At 44.6% G+C, this 18,754-nt stretch overlaps 1 non-coding gene across 1 annotated transcript; it reads left to right on the top strand.

Moving 5' to 3' along the window:
- Positions 1–3,645: 3,645 nt before the first annotated feature.
- LOC111772611 (U11 spliceosomal RNA) lies at positions 3,646–3,779 on the top strand. Its single transcript, XR_002806618.1, has one exon. It is a non-coding gene; the product is annotated as a U11 spliceosomal RNA (small nuclear RNA).
- The last annotated feature ends 14,975 nt before the right edge of the window (positions 3,780–18,754 follow it).

Raw genomic sequence — 18,754 nt, 5'->3', positions numbered from 1 at the left:
ACCAGGAACTTTGCTAAGCCCCTTACCTCTGATAAATCATTTAATGATTTAAAGGAAACTTCTGAGAGATTAAGCAAGGTTCTAGCTAGTAAGTGCAGAGTTTCAACTTGAACTAAGAATTCTCACTCCAAAGCCTGACCCTGCCCTGTACCAATTAAACTGATGCTTTCGGTTATTTCATCTAGCAAATGCTTGGTGAGAACTGCTGTATTTACCCTATGCTAGATGCTAGGCATGTAAACAAGCCCCGGTTCCAGCCTAAGTCCCGTCTGGAGCCAGGTTCCCCACACTAGGATGGATAATACCCCACAAACGTAAAGGAATGTACAAAGGGCTGTGACAGCCCAGTGGAAGCGACAGTAACTGCCAGCAGGAATCAGGAAGAGCTGCCTCCCACCTGGATTGGAGCAGCAACCTGCCCTCCCTGTTTATATCTTCCCATCCTCATCCCAGCAAATTTCCAATCCCCTTAGACTGCCTGCACCAGATCCAGATTCACAGATTTGAGGCCCATTCACCATTAGGCTCCAAGCCATGTTCCTAGTCTTTTTTCTCTGCCACTGCTATCTTCATTCTCCTAAGGTTCTGGCATACCACTTTTTGTGTTTGCCCTCCAATCCATCTTTTTAAGACCTGGTTCAAATGTACATTCATTCATTAAACAAATAGAGTGCTCATTGTGTGCCAAGAGTTTTGCTAGGTGCTAGGTATATACACTAGTAAATAAGACAGGCAATATCTCTGTCCTTAGAGAGTTTACAATCTAAGTGGGAAAAAGACCACTAGCAAGTACACAAAAGCCTAAGAGGAGGGGCCAGCCTGGTGGCGTAGTGGTTAAGTTCATGCACTCTGCTTTGGTGGCCAGGGTTCTGGTTTGGATCCCGGGTGCAGACCTAGCACCACTCGTCAAGCCATGCTGTGGCAGCATCCCGCATAAAGTAAAGGAAGATTGGCAACAGATGTTAGCTCAGGGCCAATCTTCCTCACACACAGATGCACACAAAGTGTGAGAGGAGGGAATACCAGAATAAACTAGAATACCAGAAGAAACTAGCTGGGTGATGAAGGGCCCTGAGCTAGGAATGAGCTTATTCAAGGCCCAAGATGGCCAAGGTGGCAACGCTTAATAGGTGATGGGGAGAGTGGGAGGTGATGAGGTTAGAGAGGCAGGCAGGACCTTGTAGGCTATGGTGGGCATGTGGCATTTTATTTATGGTGCAGTGGGAAGGCATTGGAGGGTTGAGTGGAGGCGTGAAATGATGATTTTTTTAAAGAGATGACTGGTGCATTTCAGGAGGAGCCCTCAACAGACAATTGACAGTGTCCATATCTAGGCTTCCCACCAGTTTATACCACACAGCTGCTTCCTATTATAATGTACGCTGTTTATGTGACTCCCTTCTCTTGCAGCTTCTACTTTGTAGAGGTCAGGGACCTCCATATATTATTAAAATATATTAAGGAAAGTAAAATGCCTGAGTCTATATTTTTTGTTTAAAAAAATCTAAGTATATAATATATATATATGTACATAGAAAACAGTCTGGCAAGATAAACACTAAACTGTTAATAGTAGTGTGGGGAAAGCATTCTTACATTCCTGTACTCTCAATTTCTTTACCATTAGCACATTTTTTTTATATTAAAAATGAAATATACGTGAATGGTTCCATTTTTATGCCATTCTGGAAAAGGCAAAACTACAGGGCCAGAGAAAAGCACTGGTTGCCAGGTTTGGGAATAGGGGAGGAGTTGACTAGAGAAGGGGACAAAGGGACTTTTTGGGGTAAGAGAAATGTTTGATATTTTGATGAATTGTGGTAACAGATACATGTCTGTATGAGTTTGTTAAAATTCACAGAACTGGATGATAAAAAAGGTGACTTTACTGTATATAAATTATACCTCAATAAACCTGACTTTTAAAAGTGAAATGTACAGAGAAAATATAGACAGCAAGGACGATATTTTATTTTCTTTTGAGGAAGATTCGCCCTAAGCTAACATCTGCTGCCCATCCTCCTCTTTTTTGCTGAGGAAGACTGGCCCTGAGCTAACATCTGTGCCCATCTTCCTCTACTTTTTATATGTGGGACGCCTGCCTCACCATGGCTTGACAAGTGGTGCATAGGTCTGCACCCAGGATCCAAACCCGAGAACCCTGAGCTGCCAAAGCAGAATGTGCCAACTCAATTGCAGAGCCACCAGGCTGACCCCAAGGACTATATTTTTAAAATAATTTTAGGGCCAGCCCCTGTGACCTAGTGGTTAAGTTCAGCTCGCTCCCTTTGGTGACCCTGGGTTCAGTTCCCTAGGCATGACCTACACTGCTCTGTTAGCAGCCATGCTGTGCTGGCAGCCTACATAAAAACTCTAAAAATATTTTAAATTACACAAGCAATAAAATTACACAATAAATAAATAATCCGTTATGCATTTTAAAAATTAGAACATTACAGGTGAATCTAAAGTCTTGTGTGTCAGGTCCCCATTCTGATCCCCTCCTTCCTTCCCGGGGGTGAACACTGATGTGTGTTCTTCCACATTTTTTAAAAAGTTAAAACATACAAATATGTGGTTGTAGAAAATGTATAGCACTGGGTTTTCTGTGGACACGTGCGTGCTCTTTATTACATTAATGGTATCACACAGTACCCTAATCAATAACTTTTTCACTGTTTTTTTCTTTTTGGTGAGGAAGATTGGCTCTGAGCTAACATCTGTTGCCAATCTTATTGTTTTTGCTTGAGGAAGATTGTCCCTGAGCTAACAACCGTGCCAATCTTTCTCTATTTTCTATGTGGGATGCTTCCCCAGCAGCGTGATGAGCAGTGTGTAGGTCGGCGTCAGGACAGCCGTGAAGCCCGGTGCAGGAATTTAACCAATACGCCACCAGCCGGCTCCTCGCTTTTTCTTTTTTATGTATCTGTTGATAAAGATCTACTTCCATCACTCCAAGTGCAGGATTAAATTTTTTGTTTGTTTACGATCATGGTATCATGCTGTACCTTATTCTGCAACTCATCACTGTTTTTTGATGTCTAATTCACTCGCTGGAAGTGCAGCAGATAGCATTCCACTTCACGAACACACCGCATTCTGTTAATCCGTTGTGTAGGTGATTAGCTGGCTCCCAGTTTTTCGCTCTTACAGTGATCCCCTGCCCACCGTGCTCGCGTGCTGGGCCGCTTCAGGGTGGATGGCTAGGAGTGGCACAGTTTGTGCACTTTCAATTTTAACAGGATAGGACTCGCGTCTTCCCCAGATAGGCACCCAGAGCCACCCAGAAGCGGGTCGGCGGCGCACCGGACGATCGGACAGACCCCGCTCATAGCCGCCGCCCGGGGCTCCACGGCTGCCCTAGCGCAGCCGCTCTTCCCCGCCCCTCCCTCGGCGCCCGCCGAGACCTTCCCAGCAAGCACTGCACATATTTGCATAGCAATTCGCGTCCTTGCTTCACTTCAAAAAACAGAAATGACAAATCAAAGAGTCTTCTTGTGAAGACGTCCCTTTGCTTCAGAAGATGTTGCAGTTCCTCTCTCAAACTCAGGAACAGGGAGTAGGAAATGGCATCGGCTTTGTTTTCACCTTTACCAAAAGAGAGGTTCGGCAACAGCGCCCCCCTGCTTTGAATTTTTTCTTTTTAAAAAGGGCTTCTGTCGTGAGTGGCACACGTGGGGCAGCTCAATTGCTCTTCGTGCGGAATCGACATCAAGAGATTTCGGAAGCATAATTTTTTGGTACTCGGGCAGCTGGTGATCGTTGGTCTCGGCGCCCCTGTTCAGATGGGTCCGAAAAGAAAAACGAGTTCTCGTTGGCCTCTGTAAGAGTAGTAAGTGACGTGCTTTTGAGCTTCGAGTTCCCGTGCTAAAGTTTAATTGTGAGAGATTCTTTCCGAGTCCAGCGTTGATGTTTCCTAGGCTTCTCTCAATGTTGCTGTGTAACCTGAAACTTAGGTTGGAGTTTCACGGGTGTTTGCCCACGTGCTGCTTTCTAAAACCTGTTCAGTCCTTGAAATGCCATTTCTGTAAGACACTTTTTGGCAATAAGCCGTTTGCCAAATTAACTGTTTGTGAGAAGCGTGGAAGAACTGATGTGGTTATAAACTTTTTCCCAACTGCCAAGGACGCAAGGGACCACTTTGATAGCCAAGCAACTGGTTCTCTCCTGAAATAGAAAGAGGAGGTATTATTTTTCCCGTTTCACAGATTAGGAAATTGAGATTTCAGCAAAGCAAGTCGTAGGTTTGTCCAAAGACACACTGCAGTTATGCAGAAGAAAGATATCCGTATTCCGCCCAGGTGCCTGCCTGCGGGAGTGATGGAATCATCATGCAAAACTTTGATTTTGTAAAAAATCCGCCCCTTTTACCGGGCACACACATCCTTTTCTAAAGCTGCATTGATGTTCATTCTGTGGTTTTTATCCTTTAAAAACATAGAGGCAACAGTTTAAAACTCCAGCTAAGTAGCACTTTCTCACTGCTGATAGCAACCTTTGTGAAGAGCAATTCAGCAACAGACATAAAAATCTAAAACTTTCCAAAAATTCCTCTCCTAAGAATGTATCCTCATATGTAAAATTATGTTTAAGAGGAGATTTAGCAATAAGCATTCATTAATTCTTTTTTTTTTTTTTTTTGAGGAAGATTAGCCTTGAGCTAACTGCTGCCAATCCTCCTTTTTGCTGAGGAAGACTGGCCTAGAGCTAACATCTGTGCCCATCTTCCTCTACTTTACATGTGGGACGCCTACCACAGCATGGCTCTTGCTAAGTGGTGCCATGTCCACACCCGGGATCCGGACCGGCAAACCTGGGCCACCAAAGCGGAACGTGTGTACCTAACTGCTGTGCCACCGGGCCAGCCCCAGGGTTCATTAATTCTAACAACAAATATGTAATGTGCCCCAGTATAGTGCCAAACACAATAGACCCAGTGCCTGACTTCACAAGGCTTACAGTTTAGTGAGGGGAGAGAACAGGAAATTGAGCACATCTGCGGGGAGGGGAAGATCTGGGAAAGCTTTCCTGAGGCAAAAACTTTGAAGCTAAAACCTAAAGAATAAGTAGAAGACAATCAGGCAAAGTTGGGGGGTGGGGAGATGTTTATGTAGAGGCAAAGCCTTGAGGGTGGAGAGAATGTGCTGCGATCCAAGAGCTGAAAGGCCTGGATGGCCCCAGTGAAACATTCAGGTGTCCCGACACGGGAAGCCTGAAGAGACGGCTGAGGCCTGGTCTCACAGGCCTTGGATGTTCATTGCAGTGTTTTTTATAAAGCAGAAGAAATGAAAATCTACCTACACAGGGTATCAATAAATCTTTCCTGTAAAGGGCCAGATAGTGCATATTTTAGGCTTTGTGGCCATATGGTCTTTGCTAGCTACTCAACTCTTGCTGTTGCAAAGCAGCAACAGACAATGTGTAAACAAATAGGCATGGCTGTGTTCCAATAAAACTTTATTTATGGACACTGAAATTTGAATTTCATATAATTTTCATGCGTTATGAAATAATATTCTTTTGATTTTTTTTTTCCTGCCAACCATTTTAAAATGTGAAAAGCATTCTTAGGTTCCCAGGCAATACCCAGGAAGCTGTAGTTTACCAACTCCTGGCCCACGTGTTCAAGAGCAATAAGAGCCTGGTCAAACCAGCTACAAGGCATCCACACAGTGGAATACTAAGCATTCACTAAAATGTTGAAATACGATCCTTCGTGATAATGGTTCATCTCTATGCAGCACTTTTCAAGCGCCAGGCCCTGTATTAAGCACTTAGTATGCTTTAGCTCTTATTAACCATCACATAAACCAATGAGGTAGGTAGTATTATTATGCTTGCTTTACAGATGAGAAAACAGAAGCTCCAAGAGGCCCAGATCACATAGCTAGAAAGTAGCAGAGTCAAGAGGTGAGCCCTGGTCTTCTGACAGGAATCAGTTGCTCTGACCACACAGAACGCCCAAAGGGAAGGCCAACTGCAGTGGGCTCTCTCAGAGAGCGAAGATTTATTGGGAAAGTGAAGCTGGTTTCCTTTTGCTTATCCATAATTTCCTATTTTCTAAGAAAATATGGAGTACATGAAAAGGTCAGAGAAATAATGAGGACACATGGTCACTGGAATACAAATGATGACAAATAAAATCAGACTCACAAAGAAGTCAGTCACAGAAGGCCACATATCACATGATTCCTTTCATAGGAAGCGTCCAGAAATGGCAAATCTATAGAGACAGGAAGCATGGGGCTGGGGGGGGGGAGCAGGGATTGACTACAAATAGGAGGGATCTTTTGGGGGTGAAGGAAATGTTCTAAAACTGGATAATGGAGAGTTGCACGACTCTATAAATTTACTAAAAATCATTCAATTGTACACCTAAAATGGGCGAAGTTTATGGTATGTAAATTATACTTTTAAAAAATTTATTTATTTATTTTTTTAATTGCAGTAACATAGGATTATAACATTATATAGCTTTCGGATGTACATCATAATATATTTCAAATTCTGTGTAGATTACACCATGTTCACCACCCAAAGACTAATTATAGTCCATCCCCTCACATGTGAGCCTAATCACCCCTTTTGCCCTCCCCTCCTTCCCCTATGGTAACCACCAATCCAATCTCCAATGCTATGTGTTTGTTTGTCGTTGTTTTTATCTTCTACTTATGAGTGAGATCATACGGTATTCGACTTTCTTCCTCTGACTTATTTCACTCAGCATAATACCCTCAAGGTCCATCCATGTTGTCACAAATGGCCAGATTTCATCATTTCTTATGGCTGAGTAGTATTCCATCGTGTATATATACCACATCTTCTTTATCCATTCGTCCCTTGATGGGCACCTAGGTTGCTTCCAAGTCTTGGCTATCGTGTATAATGCTGCAATGAACATAGGGGTGCAGGGATCTTTATGCCTCTGCGTTTTCAAGTTCTTTGGATAAATACCCAGCAGTGGGATAGCTGGATCATATGGTAGATCTATCCTTAATTTTCTGAGGATACTCCATACTGCTTTCCAAGTGGCTGCACCAGTTTGCACTCCCACCAGCAGTGTACAAGGGTTCCCTTCTCTCCACATCCTCTCCAACATTTGTTGTTTCCTGTCTTGTTAATTATAGCCATTCTGACCAGAGTGAGGTGTAAATTATACTTTAATAAAGCTGTTTACAAAAAAAAAATCAAGGGCTGGAAGGAGAAAAGTTCACCCAGCTAGGAGCCTGAGAATCTATAGTCAGTTTATGGAATAAATTCTCTAATTTAGAAACTTGACCTTAGTGCATTTCCTGCATGCTGAGCTTCTGGAGCTGGAGGTGGGAGCAGGGATTGACTACAAATAAACATGAGGGATATTTTTAGGGGCCGGCCCCATGTCTGAGTGGTTAAGTTCGCGCACTCCACTTCGGTGGCCCAGGGTTGCGCCAGTTTGAATCCTGGGCATGGACGTGGCACTGCTCATCAAGCCATGCTGAGGCAGCATCCCACATGCCACAACTAGCAGGACCCACAACTAAAAATACACAACTATGTACCAGGGGTCTTTGGGGAGAAAAAGGAAAAATAAAATCTTAAAAAAAAAGAGGGGTGTTTTTGGGGTGAAGGAAATGTTCACTGATCGTGTGTTAGCTGGTCATGTCACTCACTCCCTCATTTAAAACCCTTCAGTGGTGCCTAACTAGCTTGGGTTAGCATCCTGTAAGTCTCGAGTGACCCACCACCATTCTTTGTTCTCAGGGCTCCAGCCACACCTATCTTTTCTCTGTATCTCTGAAGCCACTACTCTCCTCTCCTCAGGGCCTCCAGAAAGTTCTCACCTCTAGCTCTTTCTCAACAGCCCCCTCTCCTCTCCCCCTCTGCCAAAGTGGCTAACTCCTCTTCATTGTTCATATCTCAGCTCAAATGTCACTTCCTCAAGGAGGCACTCCTTGACCTCCCCACCCTTCACTAGGTTAGCTCCCCCACCCTCTGTGACATTCTTTCACAGCACCATGTGCTTCTCTGCAGAACATTATCGTGATGGTTATTAGTGCATTAGTTGTAAAGTTAGTTGCTCAATATTTATATTCCCAAGTCAGAATGTCACCTATGTGAGGGCAGGGAACCTGACTAGGTCTTGGATGCCACTTGCATCCTTGGTGTCTGGTGCAGTACCTGGCACATAGCAAGCATTCAATACATATACGTGGAGCACTTCACAATCCACGAAGTACTTGTATATATACAATTACATTGGCCACTATTTATTAAGCATCTACTATATGCTGGGTCTTAGGATATAGGAATAAACAAGACAGCCAGCTCCTGTCCATTCTAGAGGGTTGACTGTATTCTCCTAAGAAGGATAAGAACAATCTTCCCAATTTACAAGTAGCCTACGCTTACACCACTTGTAAGGCAGTAGCAGAACTTTCTGAAACTAAAATGGAACTCCTTCTAGTAAGATCATAGACTCCCAACAGGATGAGTTTACTGCAGGTGGCTGAGGGGAGGGGAGGGGAGGTGGCTGAGGGAGATGGGTTTTTAGAGAACATGAAGCTTTAGCATTTTGAAGGGTGGAGAGGAAGACGGTGTCAGTTTGTCAGAGGAGAAGAGGAAGTTTCCATCCTTCAGGTGGGTGGATACAAGCATGGCTCCTCTCTTAAAACCAACCATACTTGGTCCCTGAGCTCACCTATTATTGGTCCATATCTGGGATGTTGGGATCAGCGAGCACTGATAAGAAACGATGGTCATGCAAAAATTGTGTTTCTATACACTAACAGTGAACAATCCAGAAAGGAAATTAAGAAAAATATTGCATTTACAATAACAGAAAAAAAAACCCTTATGAATAAATTTAATCAAGGAAATGAAACTTAACCAAGGAGGAGTGTAACTTGTACACTGAAAACTACCAACATTGCTTAAAGAAATGAAAGAAGGGGTCAGCCCTGTGGCCGAGTGGCTAAGTTTGACACACTTCTCTTTGGTGGCCTGGGTTCATTTCCTGGGCGCAGACCTACGCCACTCATCGGCAGCCGTGCTGTGGTGGTGACCCACATACAAAATAGAGGAAGTTAGGCACGGATGTTAGCTCAGCACGAATATTCCTCAAGCAAAAAGAGGAAGATTGGCAACAGATGTTAGCTCAGGGCAAATCTTCCTCAGCCAAAAAAAAAAAAAAAAGAAGAAGAAAAAGAAATGAAATAAGACATAAATAATCGGTAAGATATCCCATGTTCACAGATTGGAAGACTTAATGTTGTTAAGATATCAGTACTAGCCAAAGTGATCTGTGGATTCAATGCAATCACTAAAAAAATGCTAATCACATTTTTTTTTGTAGAAATAGAAAAGCCCATCATAAAATTCATATGGAATCTCATGGGACTCTGAATAGCCAAAACACTCTTGAAAAGGAACAAAGTTGGAAGACTACACTTCCTGATTTCAAAACTTACTACAAAGCTACAATAAGTAAAACAGTGTAGTACTGTTAGATAGACAGACATATAGACCAATGTAATAGAGAGTCCAGAACTAAACCCTGGCATCAAATGATTTTTGGTCAGAGTTCCAAGATCATTCAATGGGGAAAGGACAGTCTTTTCAGCAAATGGTGCTGGAAAAACTGGATATTCACACACAAAAGAATAAAGTTGCATTCTTACCTTACACCACATACAAAAATTAACTCAAAATGGATCAAAGACCTAAACATAAGAGCTAAAACTATAAAGCTCTGGAAAAAAAACAGGAGAAAACCTTCATGACATTGGATTTGGTGATGATTTCTTGAACATGACACCAAAACCACAGGCAACAAAAGAAAAAATAAGTAAATTGGACTTGATCAATATTTAAAACTTCTGTGCGTCACAGGATGCTATCACAGGAAAGGGCACCCACAGAATGGGAGAAAATATTTGCAAATCACATATCTGATAAGGGGTTAATATCCAGAATATATAAAGAACTCCTACAACTCAACAATAAAAAAGCAATAAAACAATGGGAAAAAGACTTGGATAGACATTTCTCTAAAGATACACAAATGGTCAGTAAACACATGAAAAGATGCTCAACATCATTAATCATTAGGGAAATGCAAAATAAAACCAGAGTGAGATACCACTTAACACTTATTAGGATGGCTACTATAAAAAAAAAAAAAGCAAATGTTGGCAAGGATGTGGAGAATTTGAAACCCTTATGCCCTGTTGGTGGAAATGTAAAATGGTACAGTGCTGTGGAAAACAGTATGGCAATTCCTCAAAAAATTGAAAATAGACTTTCCATATGATCCAGCAATTGCACTTCTGGGTAAATACCCAAAAGAATTGAAAGCAGAGTCTCAAAGAGATATTTGTACATCCACATTCATAGCAGCATTGCTCACAATAGCCAAAAGGAGGAAACAACCCAAACGTCCATCAAAGGATGAATGGATAAACAAAATGAATGAATATCTATACAATGGAATATTATTCAGCCATAGAAGTGCATGAAGTGCTGACACATGCTATAACATGAGTGAACCTTGAAGACACTATGCTGAGTGAAATAAGCCAGACTTAAAAGGACAAATATAGGGCTGGCCCCGTGGCTGAGTGGTTAAGTTCGCGCACTCCGCTGCAGGCGGCCCAGTGTTTCATTGGTTCGAATCCTGGGCGCGGACATGGCACTGCTCATCAAACTACGCTGAGGCAGCGTCCCACATGCCACAACCAGAAGGACCCTCAACGAAGAATATACAACTATGTACTGGGGGGCTTTGGGGAGAAAAAGGAAAAAAATAAAATCTTTAAAAAAAAAAAAGAACAAATATTGTACGATTCCATTTATTTGAGGTATCTAGAATAGTCAAATTCAGAGAGACAGAAAGTGGAATAGTGGTCCCCAAGGGCTGGGAGGAGGGAGGTATGAGAAGTCATTGTTTAATGGATACAGAGTTTCAGGTGAGGATGATAAAAAAGTTATTGAAATGGACAGTGGTGATGGTTGTACAACAATGCAAATGTACTTAATGCCACTGAACTGTACACTTAAAAATAGTTAAAATGAGGGGCCAGCCCAGTGGTGTAGTGGTTAAGTTCACATGCTGTGCTTCAGCAGCCCAGGGTTCGTGGTTTTGGATCCAGGGCATGGACCTACACACTGCTCATCAAGCCATACTGTGGCAGCATCCTACTTACAAAAAATAGAGGACGACTGGTACAGATGTTAGCTCAGCAGCAATCTTCCTCAAGCAAAAGAGAAAGATTGGCAGCAGATGTCAGCTCAGGGCCAATCTTCCTCACCAAAGGAAAAAAAACAAAACCAATAGTTAAAATGATAAGTTTTATATGTATATTTTACCATGATTTAAAAAAAAATAAAAATGAATACAATAAAATAACTTTTTTTGCTTGGGAAGATTCACCCTGAGCTCACATCTGTGCCAGTCTTCCTCTATTTTGCATGTGGGTCACAGCCACAGCATGTCCACTGATGAGTGGTGCAGGTCTGCGCCCAGGAACTGAATCTGGGCCACTGAAGTAAAGCATGCTGAACTTAACCATTAGGCCAGGGGGCCAGCCCCCTAAAATAATTTTTTTTTTAAGATTTTATTTTTTCCTTTTTCTCCCCAAAGCCCCCCGGTACATAGTTGTATCTTCTTAGTTGTGGATCCTTCTAGTTGTGGCATGTGGGACGCCGTATCAGCGTGCCTCGATGAGCAGTGCCATGTCCGCGCCCAGGATTCGAACCAATGAAACACTGGGCCGCCTGCAGTGGAGTGCGGCGAACTTAACCACTCGGCCACGGAGCCAGCCCCCTAAAATAATTTTTAAGAAAAGAAAAGATGGGGGCCAGCCCAGTGGTGCAGCAGCTACATTCGCATGTTCTGCTGTGGCAGCCCGAGGTTTGCCAGTTTGGATCCCAGGTGCAGACATGGCACTGCTCAGCAAGCCATGGTGTGATAGGCATCCCACATATAAAGTAGAGGAAGATGGGCACGGATGTTAGCTCAAGGCCAGTCTTCCTCAGCAAAAAGAGGAGGATTGGCAGTGGATGTTGGCTCACGGCTAATCTTCCTCAAAAAAAAAAAAAAAAGAAAAAAGAAAAGAAAAGATGGTAAAGAACAAGGTTTGGGGCATGTCTGATGTCCCTGGCACTGGGCTGGAAGCTGGTCACAGCTCAGGGAGCTTATACTCTGGTGGACAAAACCAGGCAAGTGCCAAGTGCCTAGTAAAGAGTGTGTGCTCATAAATGTCCCAATGTGCTACTAATGGTCCCAATCACAGATGAGGAGACTGAGGCCCAGAGAGGGCCTTAACTAAGGTCCTGGAGCCACTGGAGGCAGCTAACTGGGCTCTGAGTTCTGTAAGGCAGGTGTATGGTGAGTGCCAGTTGCAGTGTTAGTAATAATACCAGCTGGCATTTCTTGAATGCTGACTACATTCCAGGCTTTATTCTAAGTCCTTCTGTAAGTGTGGATTACCTCATTTACTCTCCACAACCCCCCTGTGATTGTGAGCGAGGTAGCATTACCATCTCCCTTTTACAGATGCGGAAACTGAGGCCAAGACAGAGACTGATCCAAGGTCACGGAGCCAGCAAGCACTGAACTTGTCCTCTCTGACTCCAAAACCAGGAAGTCCGCCTTTCGCTTTGGTCGTGGTGGTGGGCAGTGGGTGAGGGTGGGGTGAGGGCAGGGGAGGAAGTGATTCACTTGGCTGTATCCAGATTCATCCCAGACTTTTTTTTTCTTGTACCCACTGGCAGAACTTCCTCCTTTTCTCTCTCTGCCTCGTTTTCTGATTCACTCCCCATCTGTTATGGTTTCTGAGAATGTGGGTGCAGAGGGTGGGGTAAGCTGTGGGGAGTGGGAGGGAGAATGCAGCCAGTCCTTAATAAACAAATATTTTTTATGCTCTCTATGTACCAGGCAACGTTCTAGGGGCTGGGAGTCCTGCCGTGAATAAAACAGACCTTGTCCCAGCTCTCATGGAGAGTCCATTGCAGGGTGTATGTGTGTGTTGAGGGCATGGTGAGGGATAAAGAGGGGGCTGGGGTAGAAAGGGAGGGAGAGTGGGGGAGAGGGGAGGAGAGTGGATACAGACAAAGAACAAGATATGTCAGGTGTCAGTAAGGACTACAGAGGAGACATGAGAGGGAAAGACTAGGGAGGGGAGATAACTGGAGACAATGAGAACAGGGAAGGCCTGGCTCAGTTGCTGAGACCTGGAGGATGAGGAGGAGCCAGTTAAAGATCTGAAGAAGAGCGTTCCAGGATAGGGAAACAGCATGGGCAAAGGTCATGAAATCCATGGGTTGGAGGAACTTGGAGAAGGCCAGTGAGGCTGAAGCAGTGACAGAAAGAAAAGGAGTCAAGAGAAGATCCCAATGCCAGTTCATGTAGGGTCTTGTAGACCATAAGGAGGAGTTCAAGGTTAATTCTAAGGGGAAGGCAGGCCATCGGAGGAGTTAAGAATGAAGACTGGAAGGCAGCATGACAGGAAGTGGGGAGACCAATTAGGAGGTTCTGGCTGTAATGTAAGAGAGGCAGGGGATGATGGTGGTCTGGACCAAGAGGGGATTCAGAGAGAAGGTGGTATTAGAGGGGTCTCTGGGAGGTGGCTGAGTGATGGAGATGCCATTCTCTGAGATGGAGGAGACAAGAGGAGAAGCAAGTCTGGAATGCAGGAGGACCTAAGGAAAGGTGGGAAGAAATTTTGAATTCAGTTGTGGACCTGTTGAATTTGCAGAGTTAGTGGCTGGCCAGGCAGCTAGAGACACTGTTCTGGGCTAGAAGTAGACACCTGAGAGGAGAGACCAGAGGCTGCCACTCGGGACCCACAGGCCACACTTCTTCACAGATGGGTAATGTAGAGCCCAGAGGATGCTTTAAGTTTTTTTCCTTTTTAATTGGTTATCAACATTTACAAATCCAGAAATATCAAATAAAACTCAGGATTTCCACCTCCTCTTCCAAGTTGGATGCTCTGGCCACACTGGGGCCACATGCTGGAAAGGCCACAGCAGGCTGGTAGAGGAGCTGCAGACCCTCCAGACAGGGCGTGAACTCTCTGGCTGGTCCCACCCCCCAGCAGGCCTGCTGCAGATTCCATTCAAGGCCTGGTCCTGGCAGCACTGCAGTTTCAAGCTCTGTCACAGGCCTGGATTTTGGACAGACCCACTGGGAACGGCAGCTCTGCTGCTTCTCAGCCTTGTAACCCAGGGTGTGCCATTTATTTCACTGAGTCTCTCTTGCCTCTTCTGGCAAATGGGGGTAACATTCTCTACCTGGAGAGGAAATTCCTACCTGGAATTTCATCTATGGGAAAGCTCCCAGCACGGTGGCAGACAAAGAGAAGGCGCTCAAGCAATGTCAGTTTCTTTTCCTTTCAATCTGATGAGCAGCTAGTCTCAAGGGAATCAGAATGATTAGGCCATAGCACAGGCTGAGGTAAAGAGCCCAGATTCTGGCTCTACCACTTATCAAGTATGCAACCTTAGTTTTCCTATCTGTAAGATAGGGACACTGGTGGTACCTACCTTGTGGGGATTAAACAAGCTAATACAAGGTGTTTAAAATGGCACAGCACTCAGTAAGCATTACCCATTATTACTGTTGTTGCTGTTATTGTTACTTGGTATGGAATAAATATACGCAAGAGCCAGCTGTGGTTCTGCTACCTGGCTGACTGTGAGAGTCATCTGGGGACATTTTAGAAAATATTCATGTCTGGGCTCTACCCTCAGAGATCCCACCTGAATTCACCTGGGGTGGGGTCCTCATATGGGTATATTATAAAATCTCCCCAGGAGCCAGCTCCATGGTTTAGTGGTTAAGTTCAGCACGTTCCACTTCGGTGGCCTGGGTTTGCTTCCTGGTTGTGGACCTACACAACTTGTCGGCAGCCATGCTGCGGAGGCCACCCACATACAAAATAGAGGAAGAGTGGCATAGATGTTAGCTCAGGGCAAATCTTCCTCAGCAAAAAACCTCCAAACTCCCCCAAAGATTCCACGTGCAGCCAGGGATAGGAGCTCTGCAGTGGAGGGGTAATAAGGAGCCTGGGCTCTGGAGCGCAACTGTTCAAATCCAACCCAGCTGATCAACAGGTGTGTGAGCTTGGGAAAGTTCTTAATCTATCAGGTTAAACAGGACTTGGGAGGTTGTCTGGATCTAAAGTGCTCAGAGCAGTGCCCTGCAGCTAGCAAGCCCTCAGTAGGCCTGGGCATCACCACGCCTCAGTTTCCCTGCTGTTTCCAAACTGGTCGCAACCACTGTGGGCCTATGTCCAGCTCACAGCCACAATCTCCTCAAGGGGGGCTTGGGTGCCTTAAACATCCCACAGCAGGGCCTCTCCTAACCCTGCCAGCTGCCCCCGAAGTTATTTTTGGCCCTTCCACTGTTCAGTTTATTCACCCAAACTGAACAGAATTATCTCCCAAACAAAATTGTCTGGTTAGAAACCAAAGAACCCCAAGAATGTTAGAGGAGAGGATAGAACCAGGAGAGACTGGCCATTCAAGTGTGGGGTGGGGGAGCGGAGGAGGAGGGTGGAGGAGAAAAATTATCTTCAATGCTTAGGAAACGGTGTTTAGAGGGGGGAAAAGTATAACATGAAATTGTACATTCAACATAATTTATCCAGGTAAAGGAAAAAAAGACATAGAAAAAAGACTGGAAGGAAACAGGCCAGATATTAAATAGAAGTTTTTTCTCTGCTTCTCCATTCTTTATGCACTTTACAATTTTCTACAGTGAACATGTAATTATAGAAAAAATAAAGTGAAAAAAATTAAAAAGAAAAGCCTTCACATGACTTTCTCTCTTCTTAAAATAGTCATCTTATTGCCATATGTCTTAGTTCCTCCTTTCTATCAATAAATTTTAAAGAATTGTCTCCACTCTCTGTTTCTGCCACTTCTCTTTCCATTTACTACTTGATCCACTACAATCTGGCTTCCTCCCCCACCTCAGAGGTGACCCTACCCTGGAAGGATCAGCAATGACCTCTTAGTCGCCAAATCCAGTAGCTCCTCATTTTTCCTTACCAGAGCTCTCTGTGGTATCTGACATTGGTGGTGCCATCCCCTCCTTCTGGAAGTCCCCTGCCTGCTCTCCAAGCCTCCTCTCTCCCCTCTGTTCAGGGACCTAACCTTTCCAACCACTTCTCTTTGGTCCCTGCAGGTTCCTCAAAGCTTAATGTTGCCCAGGTTTGGGCCTCTAGCCCCCTCCCTCTCCACACACTCTTTGTGGGTGACCTCATCCACTCTTGGCCTCTGTGGTCACATCTACACGAGAGGTCCCAAATTCCAGCCCTGGCCTCTTGCCTGGGACAAGTCAATCCAATTTCCTTCGGAACACTTTCATTTGGATGTCCCTTAAACACCTCAGATTCAACAAGTCCAAATGGACTCGTCATTTCTACTTTCCCTCAATCCCCAACCAACTCTTCCTGCTTTGTTCCTTCACTGGGTCATCCTTGTCCCTTTCTCTCCCTCACCCCCAACATCTGGTTGGTCACTAATGCCTGTTGGTTCCAATTTGGAACTGTGTCTGGAGCACATCAGCTCACATTATCATAGCAGTCTCGCCCACATACTAGTTTCCTTTTCCCAGTTGTTCCCCTTTCCAGTCCATATTTTATAATTTTCCTGATTATTCATTCATTCAATAAACAAATATTTGCCATGCACCAACCTCTGCTCCAAATACTTTGTGGGGTAAATGATAAAGATTGACACAAAATAGGTAAATAAACAATCTAGGGGATTTCAAATTGTAGGGATTGCTATGAGGGTAAGCAAGGGGATTGAGAGAAAAGAACTAGGGCGTGGAGAGGGGAGTTCTCTCAGACGTGGTCTTTGCCCTGAAATAGTCACCCAAATGAACATGACAGGTGCCCTGATGGAACTGGGTGCAACAATGATAGAGCAAATTGTGGCTGGGGCCCCTACTTTAGGTTGGGAGCCAGGGAAGGCCTGTGAAGAATGAAGGATGAGGATGAGTTCTGAAGATCAGAGGAAGGAGCTGTCCAGCTAAAGGGAAGAGCCAGTGACTGGTCCGGAGCGGGTTCACAAGGCCCTGGGCACACAAAGGAGCCCAGGGTGTCTGGAGCACAATGACGGAGGGGCAGAGAAGAGGAGGGCAGGAAGGAGATCATGCATGGTGGCACTGGTGGGGGGCTCTAAGTTTTACTCTAAGTGGATTGGGAGGCTATGGAAAAGTTTTTAACAGGAAGTCACATCTGATTTTCTCTCTTTAAAAGATTACTCCATCTAGGTGCCTAGGGCAGACAGCATTTGGGGGTGGGGTGATAGGGTTCCTGAGTACTAAGAAATTACTTCAGTGGTCCAGGCAAGTCCTGTGGGCTGAGGCTCGGTGTTAGCAGTGCAGTTGGAGAGGAATTAAACTTCCCTTGGGTCCCCACGCCCTGCAGGACAGCTTCTTATTTCTTGACAACCATCTGGTTCCAGCCTTCCTCTTCAGCCCCATGTCCCATCATTTCTTACTTCTTTGTCTTTGCACATGTTGTCTTTTCGGAATTCTCTTCCCCACCTTTCCCTCTGATGAACTCCTATTCATCCTTGAGACCAGACTCAAATACCCCCTCCCCCGTGAAGTCTTTCAGGAATTCTCCAGGGAGAGTCCTTTGCACTTTTCAGTGCTTTGTTTATATCTCTAGGATAACACCTGTCACACTGTCCTGTCCTGTATGTTTACAATCCTGTCTCTGAAGAAGGTGGACCAAGAGCTTCTGGAAGGCAGTGACAGGTTTTTGGTAAATTTTCAGTGAGTGTTTGGATGCATAATCAAAAGATATAGATGGTCCCACTATGGAACAGTTCACACAGGTCAAGAGTCCAGTCATGACCAGTCCCCATTATATTCAGAATCATCTGCTAATGTGTAAGTCCTTGGTCATAAGAACAGATACTACCATGGGTACTAAGTGTCCTCATTTGATCCTGGAAACAGCCCTGAGAGGTGGCCACAGTGGAAAATCATTCCTATTTTACAGATGAGGAAATCAGGGCTTAAGGGAGGTGTGACTTGGCCAAGATCCCCAAGCTACTAAAGCCAAGCCTAGAATCCACCATGGTTGACCCCCAGAATTCACTTCTATGGTTTACCCCGGGGCTGCCTCATCTGTCCTTGAATTAAGATCTTGTAAAACTTCCCTTCACCTCTTTATGAGGGAGGGGATAGAGCGCAGAGACACGACTCAGAGGAGAAGGCAAGACGGGGAAGCAATTCTCCTTCCCCCTCAAAAAAGTGCTACCATACCACCACCTCATTTGTTCTTAATAAGGACAGCAACCATCTTAGTGGGTGGGCATAACCATGGACTCTGGAGAAAGAAGGGCCTGAGATTAAATCCTGGCTACACCATTTACAGGTTTTGTGACCTTGAGGAATTAGTTCACTTCTCTGGCCCTCCTGGTTTACTTTTTTTTTTTTTTGGAAAGAAAGTGGAAAGAAGCTACTTAGTAGGGTTGCTTTGAGGATTATATAAGACAAAAGCATCTCCTCAAAGCCTGACCATATAGAAAGGTCTTAATACTTGGTAATTTCCATTACTGGCCCCAGGAATTTTCCTAAGTACTTCTTATGTATCACTTCTTTTAATACTCACAACAACCTTATTCCTCAGGCGAAAGTGAGGCTTAGAGCTGTTAGACAACTGCCCCAAAAGAGGTGAAGACTTGAACCCAGAGCCTCACAACCAGGAAAGGCTTGACAAACGTGCTTTGATAGAGCATTTGAGCAGCC

Source organism: Equus caballus, chromosome 2 (genome assembly GCF_041296265.1).
Source record: "Equus caballus isolate H_3958 breed thoroughbred chromosome 2, TB-T2T, whole genome shotgun sequence".
Classification (NCBI taxonomy): domain Eukaryota; kingdom Metazoa; phylum Chordata; class Mammalia; order Perissodactyla; family Equidae; genus Equus; species Equus caballus.
The sequence above is the reverse complement of the archived record's forward strand: the minus strand, read 5'-3'. Positions and strand labels throughout refer to the sequence as shown.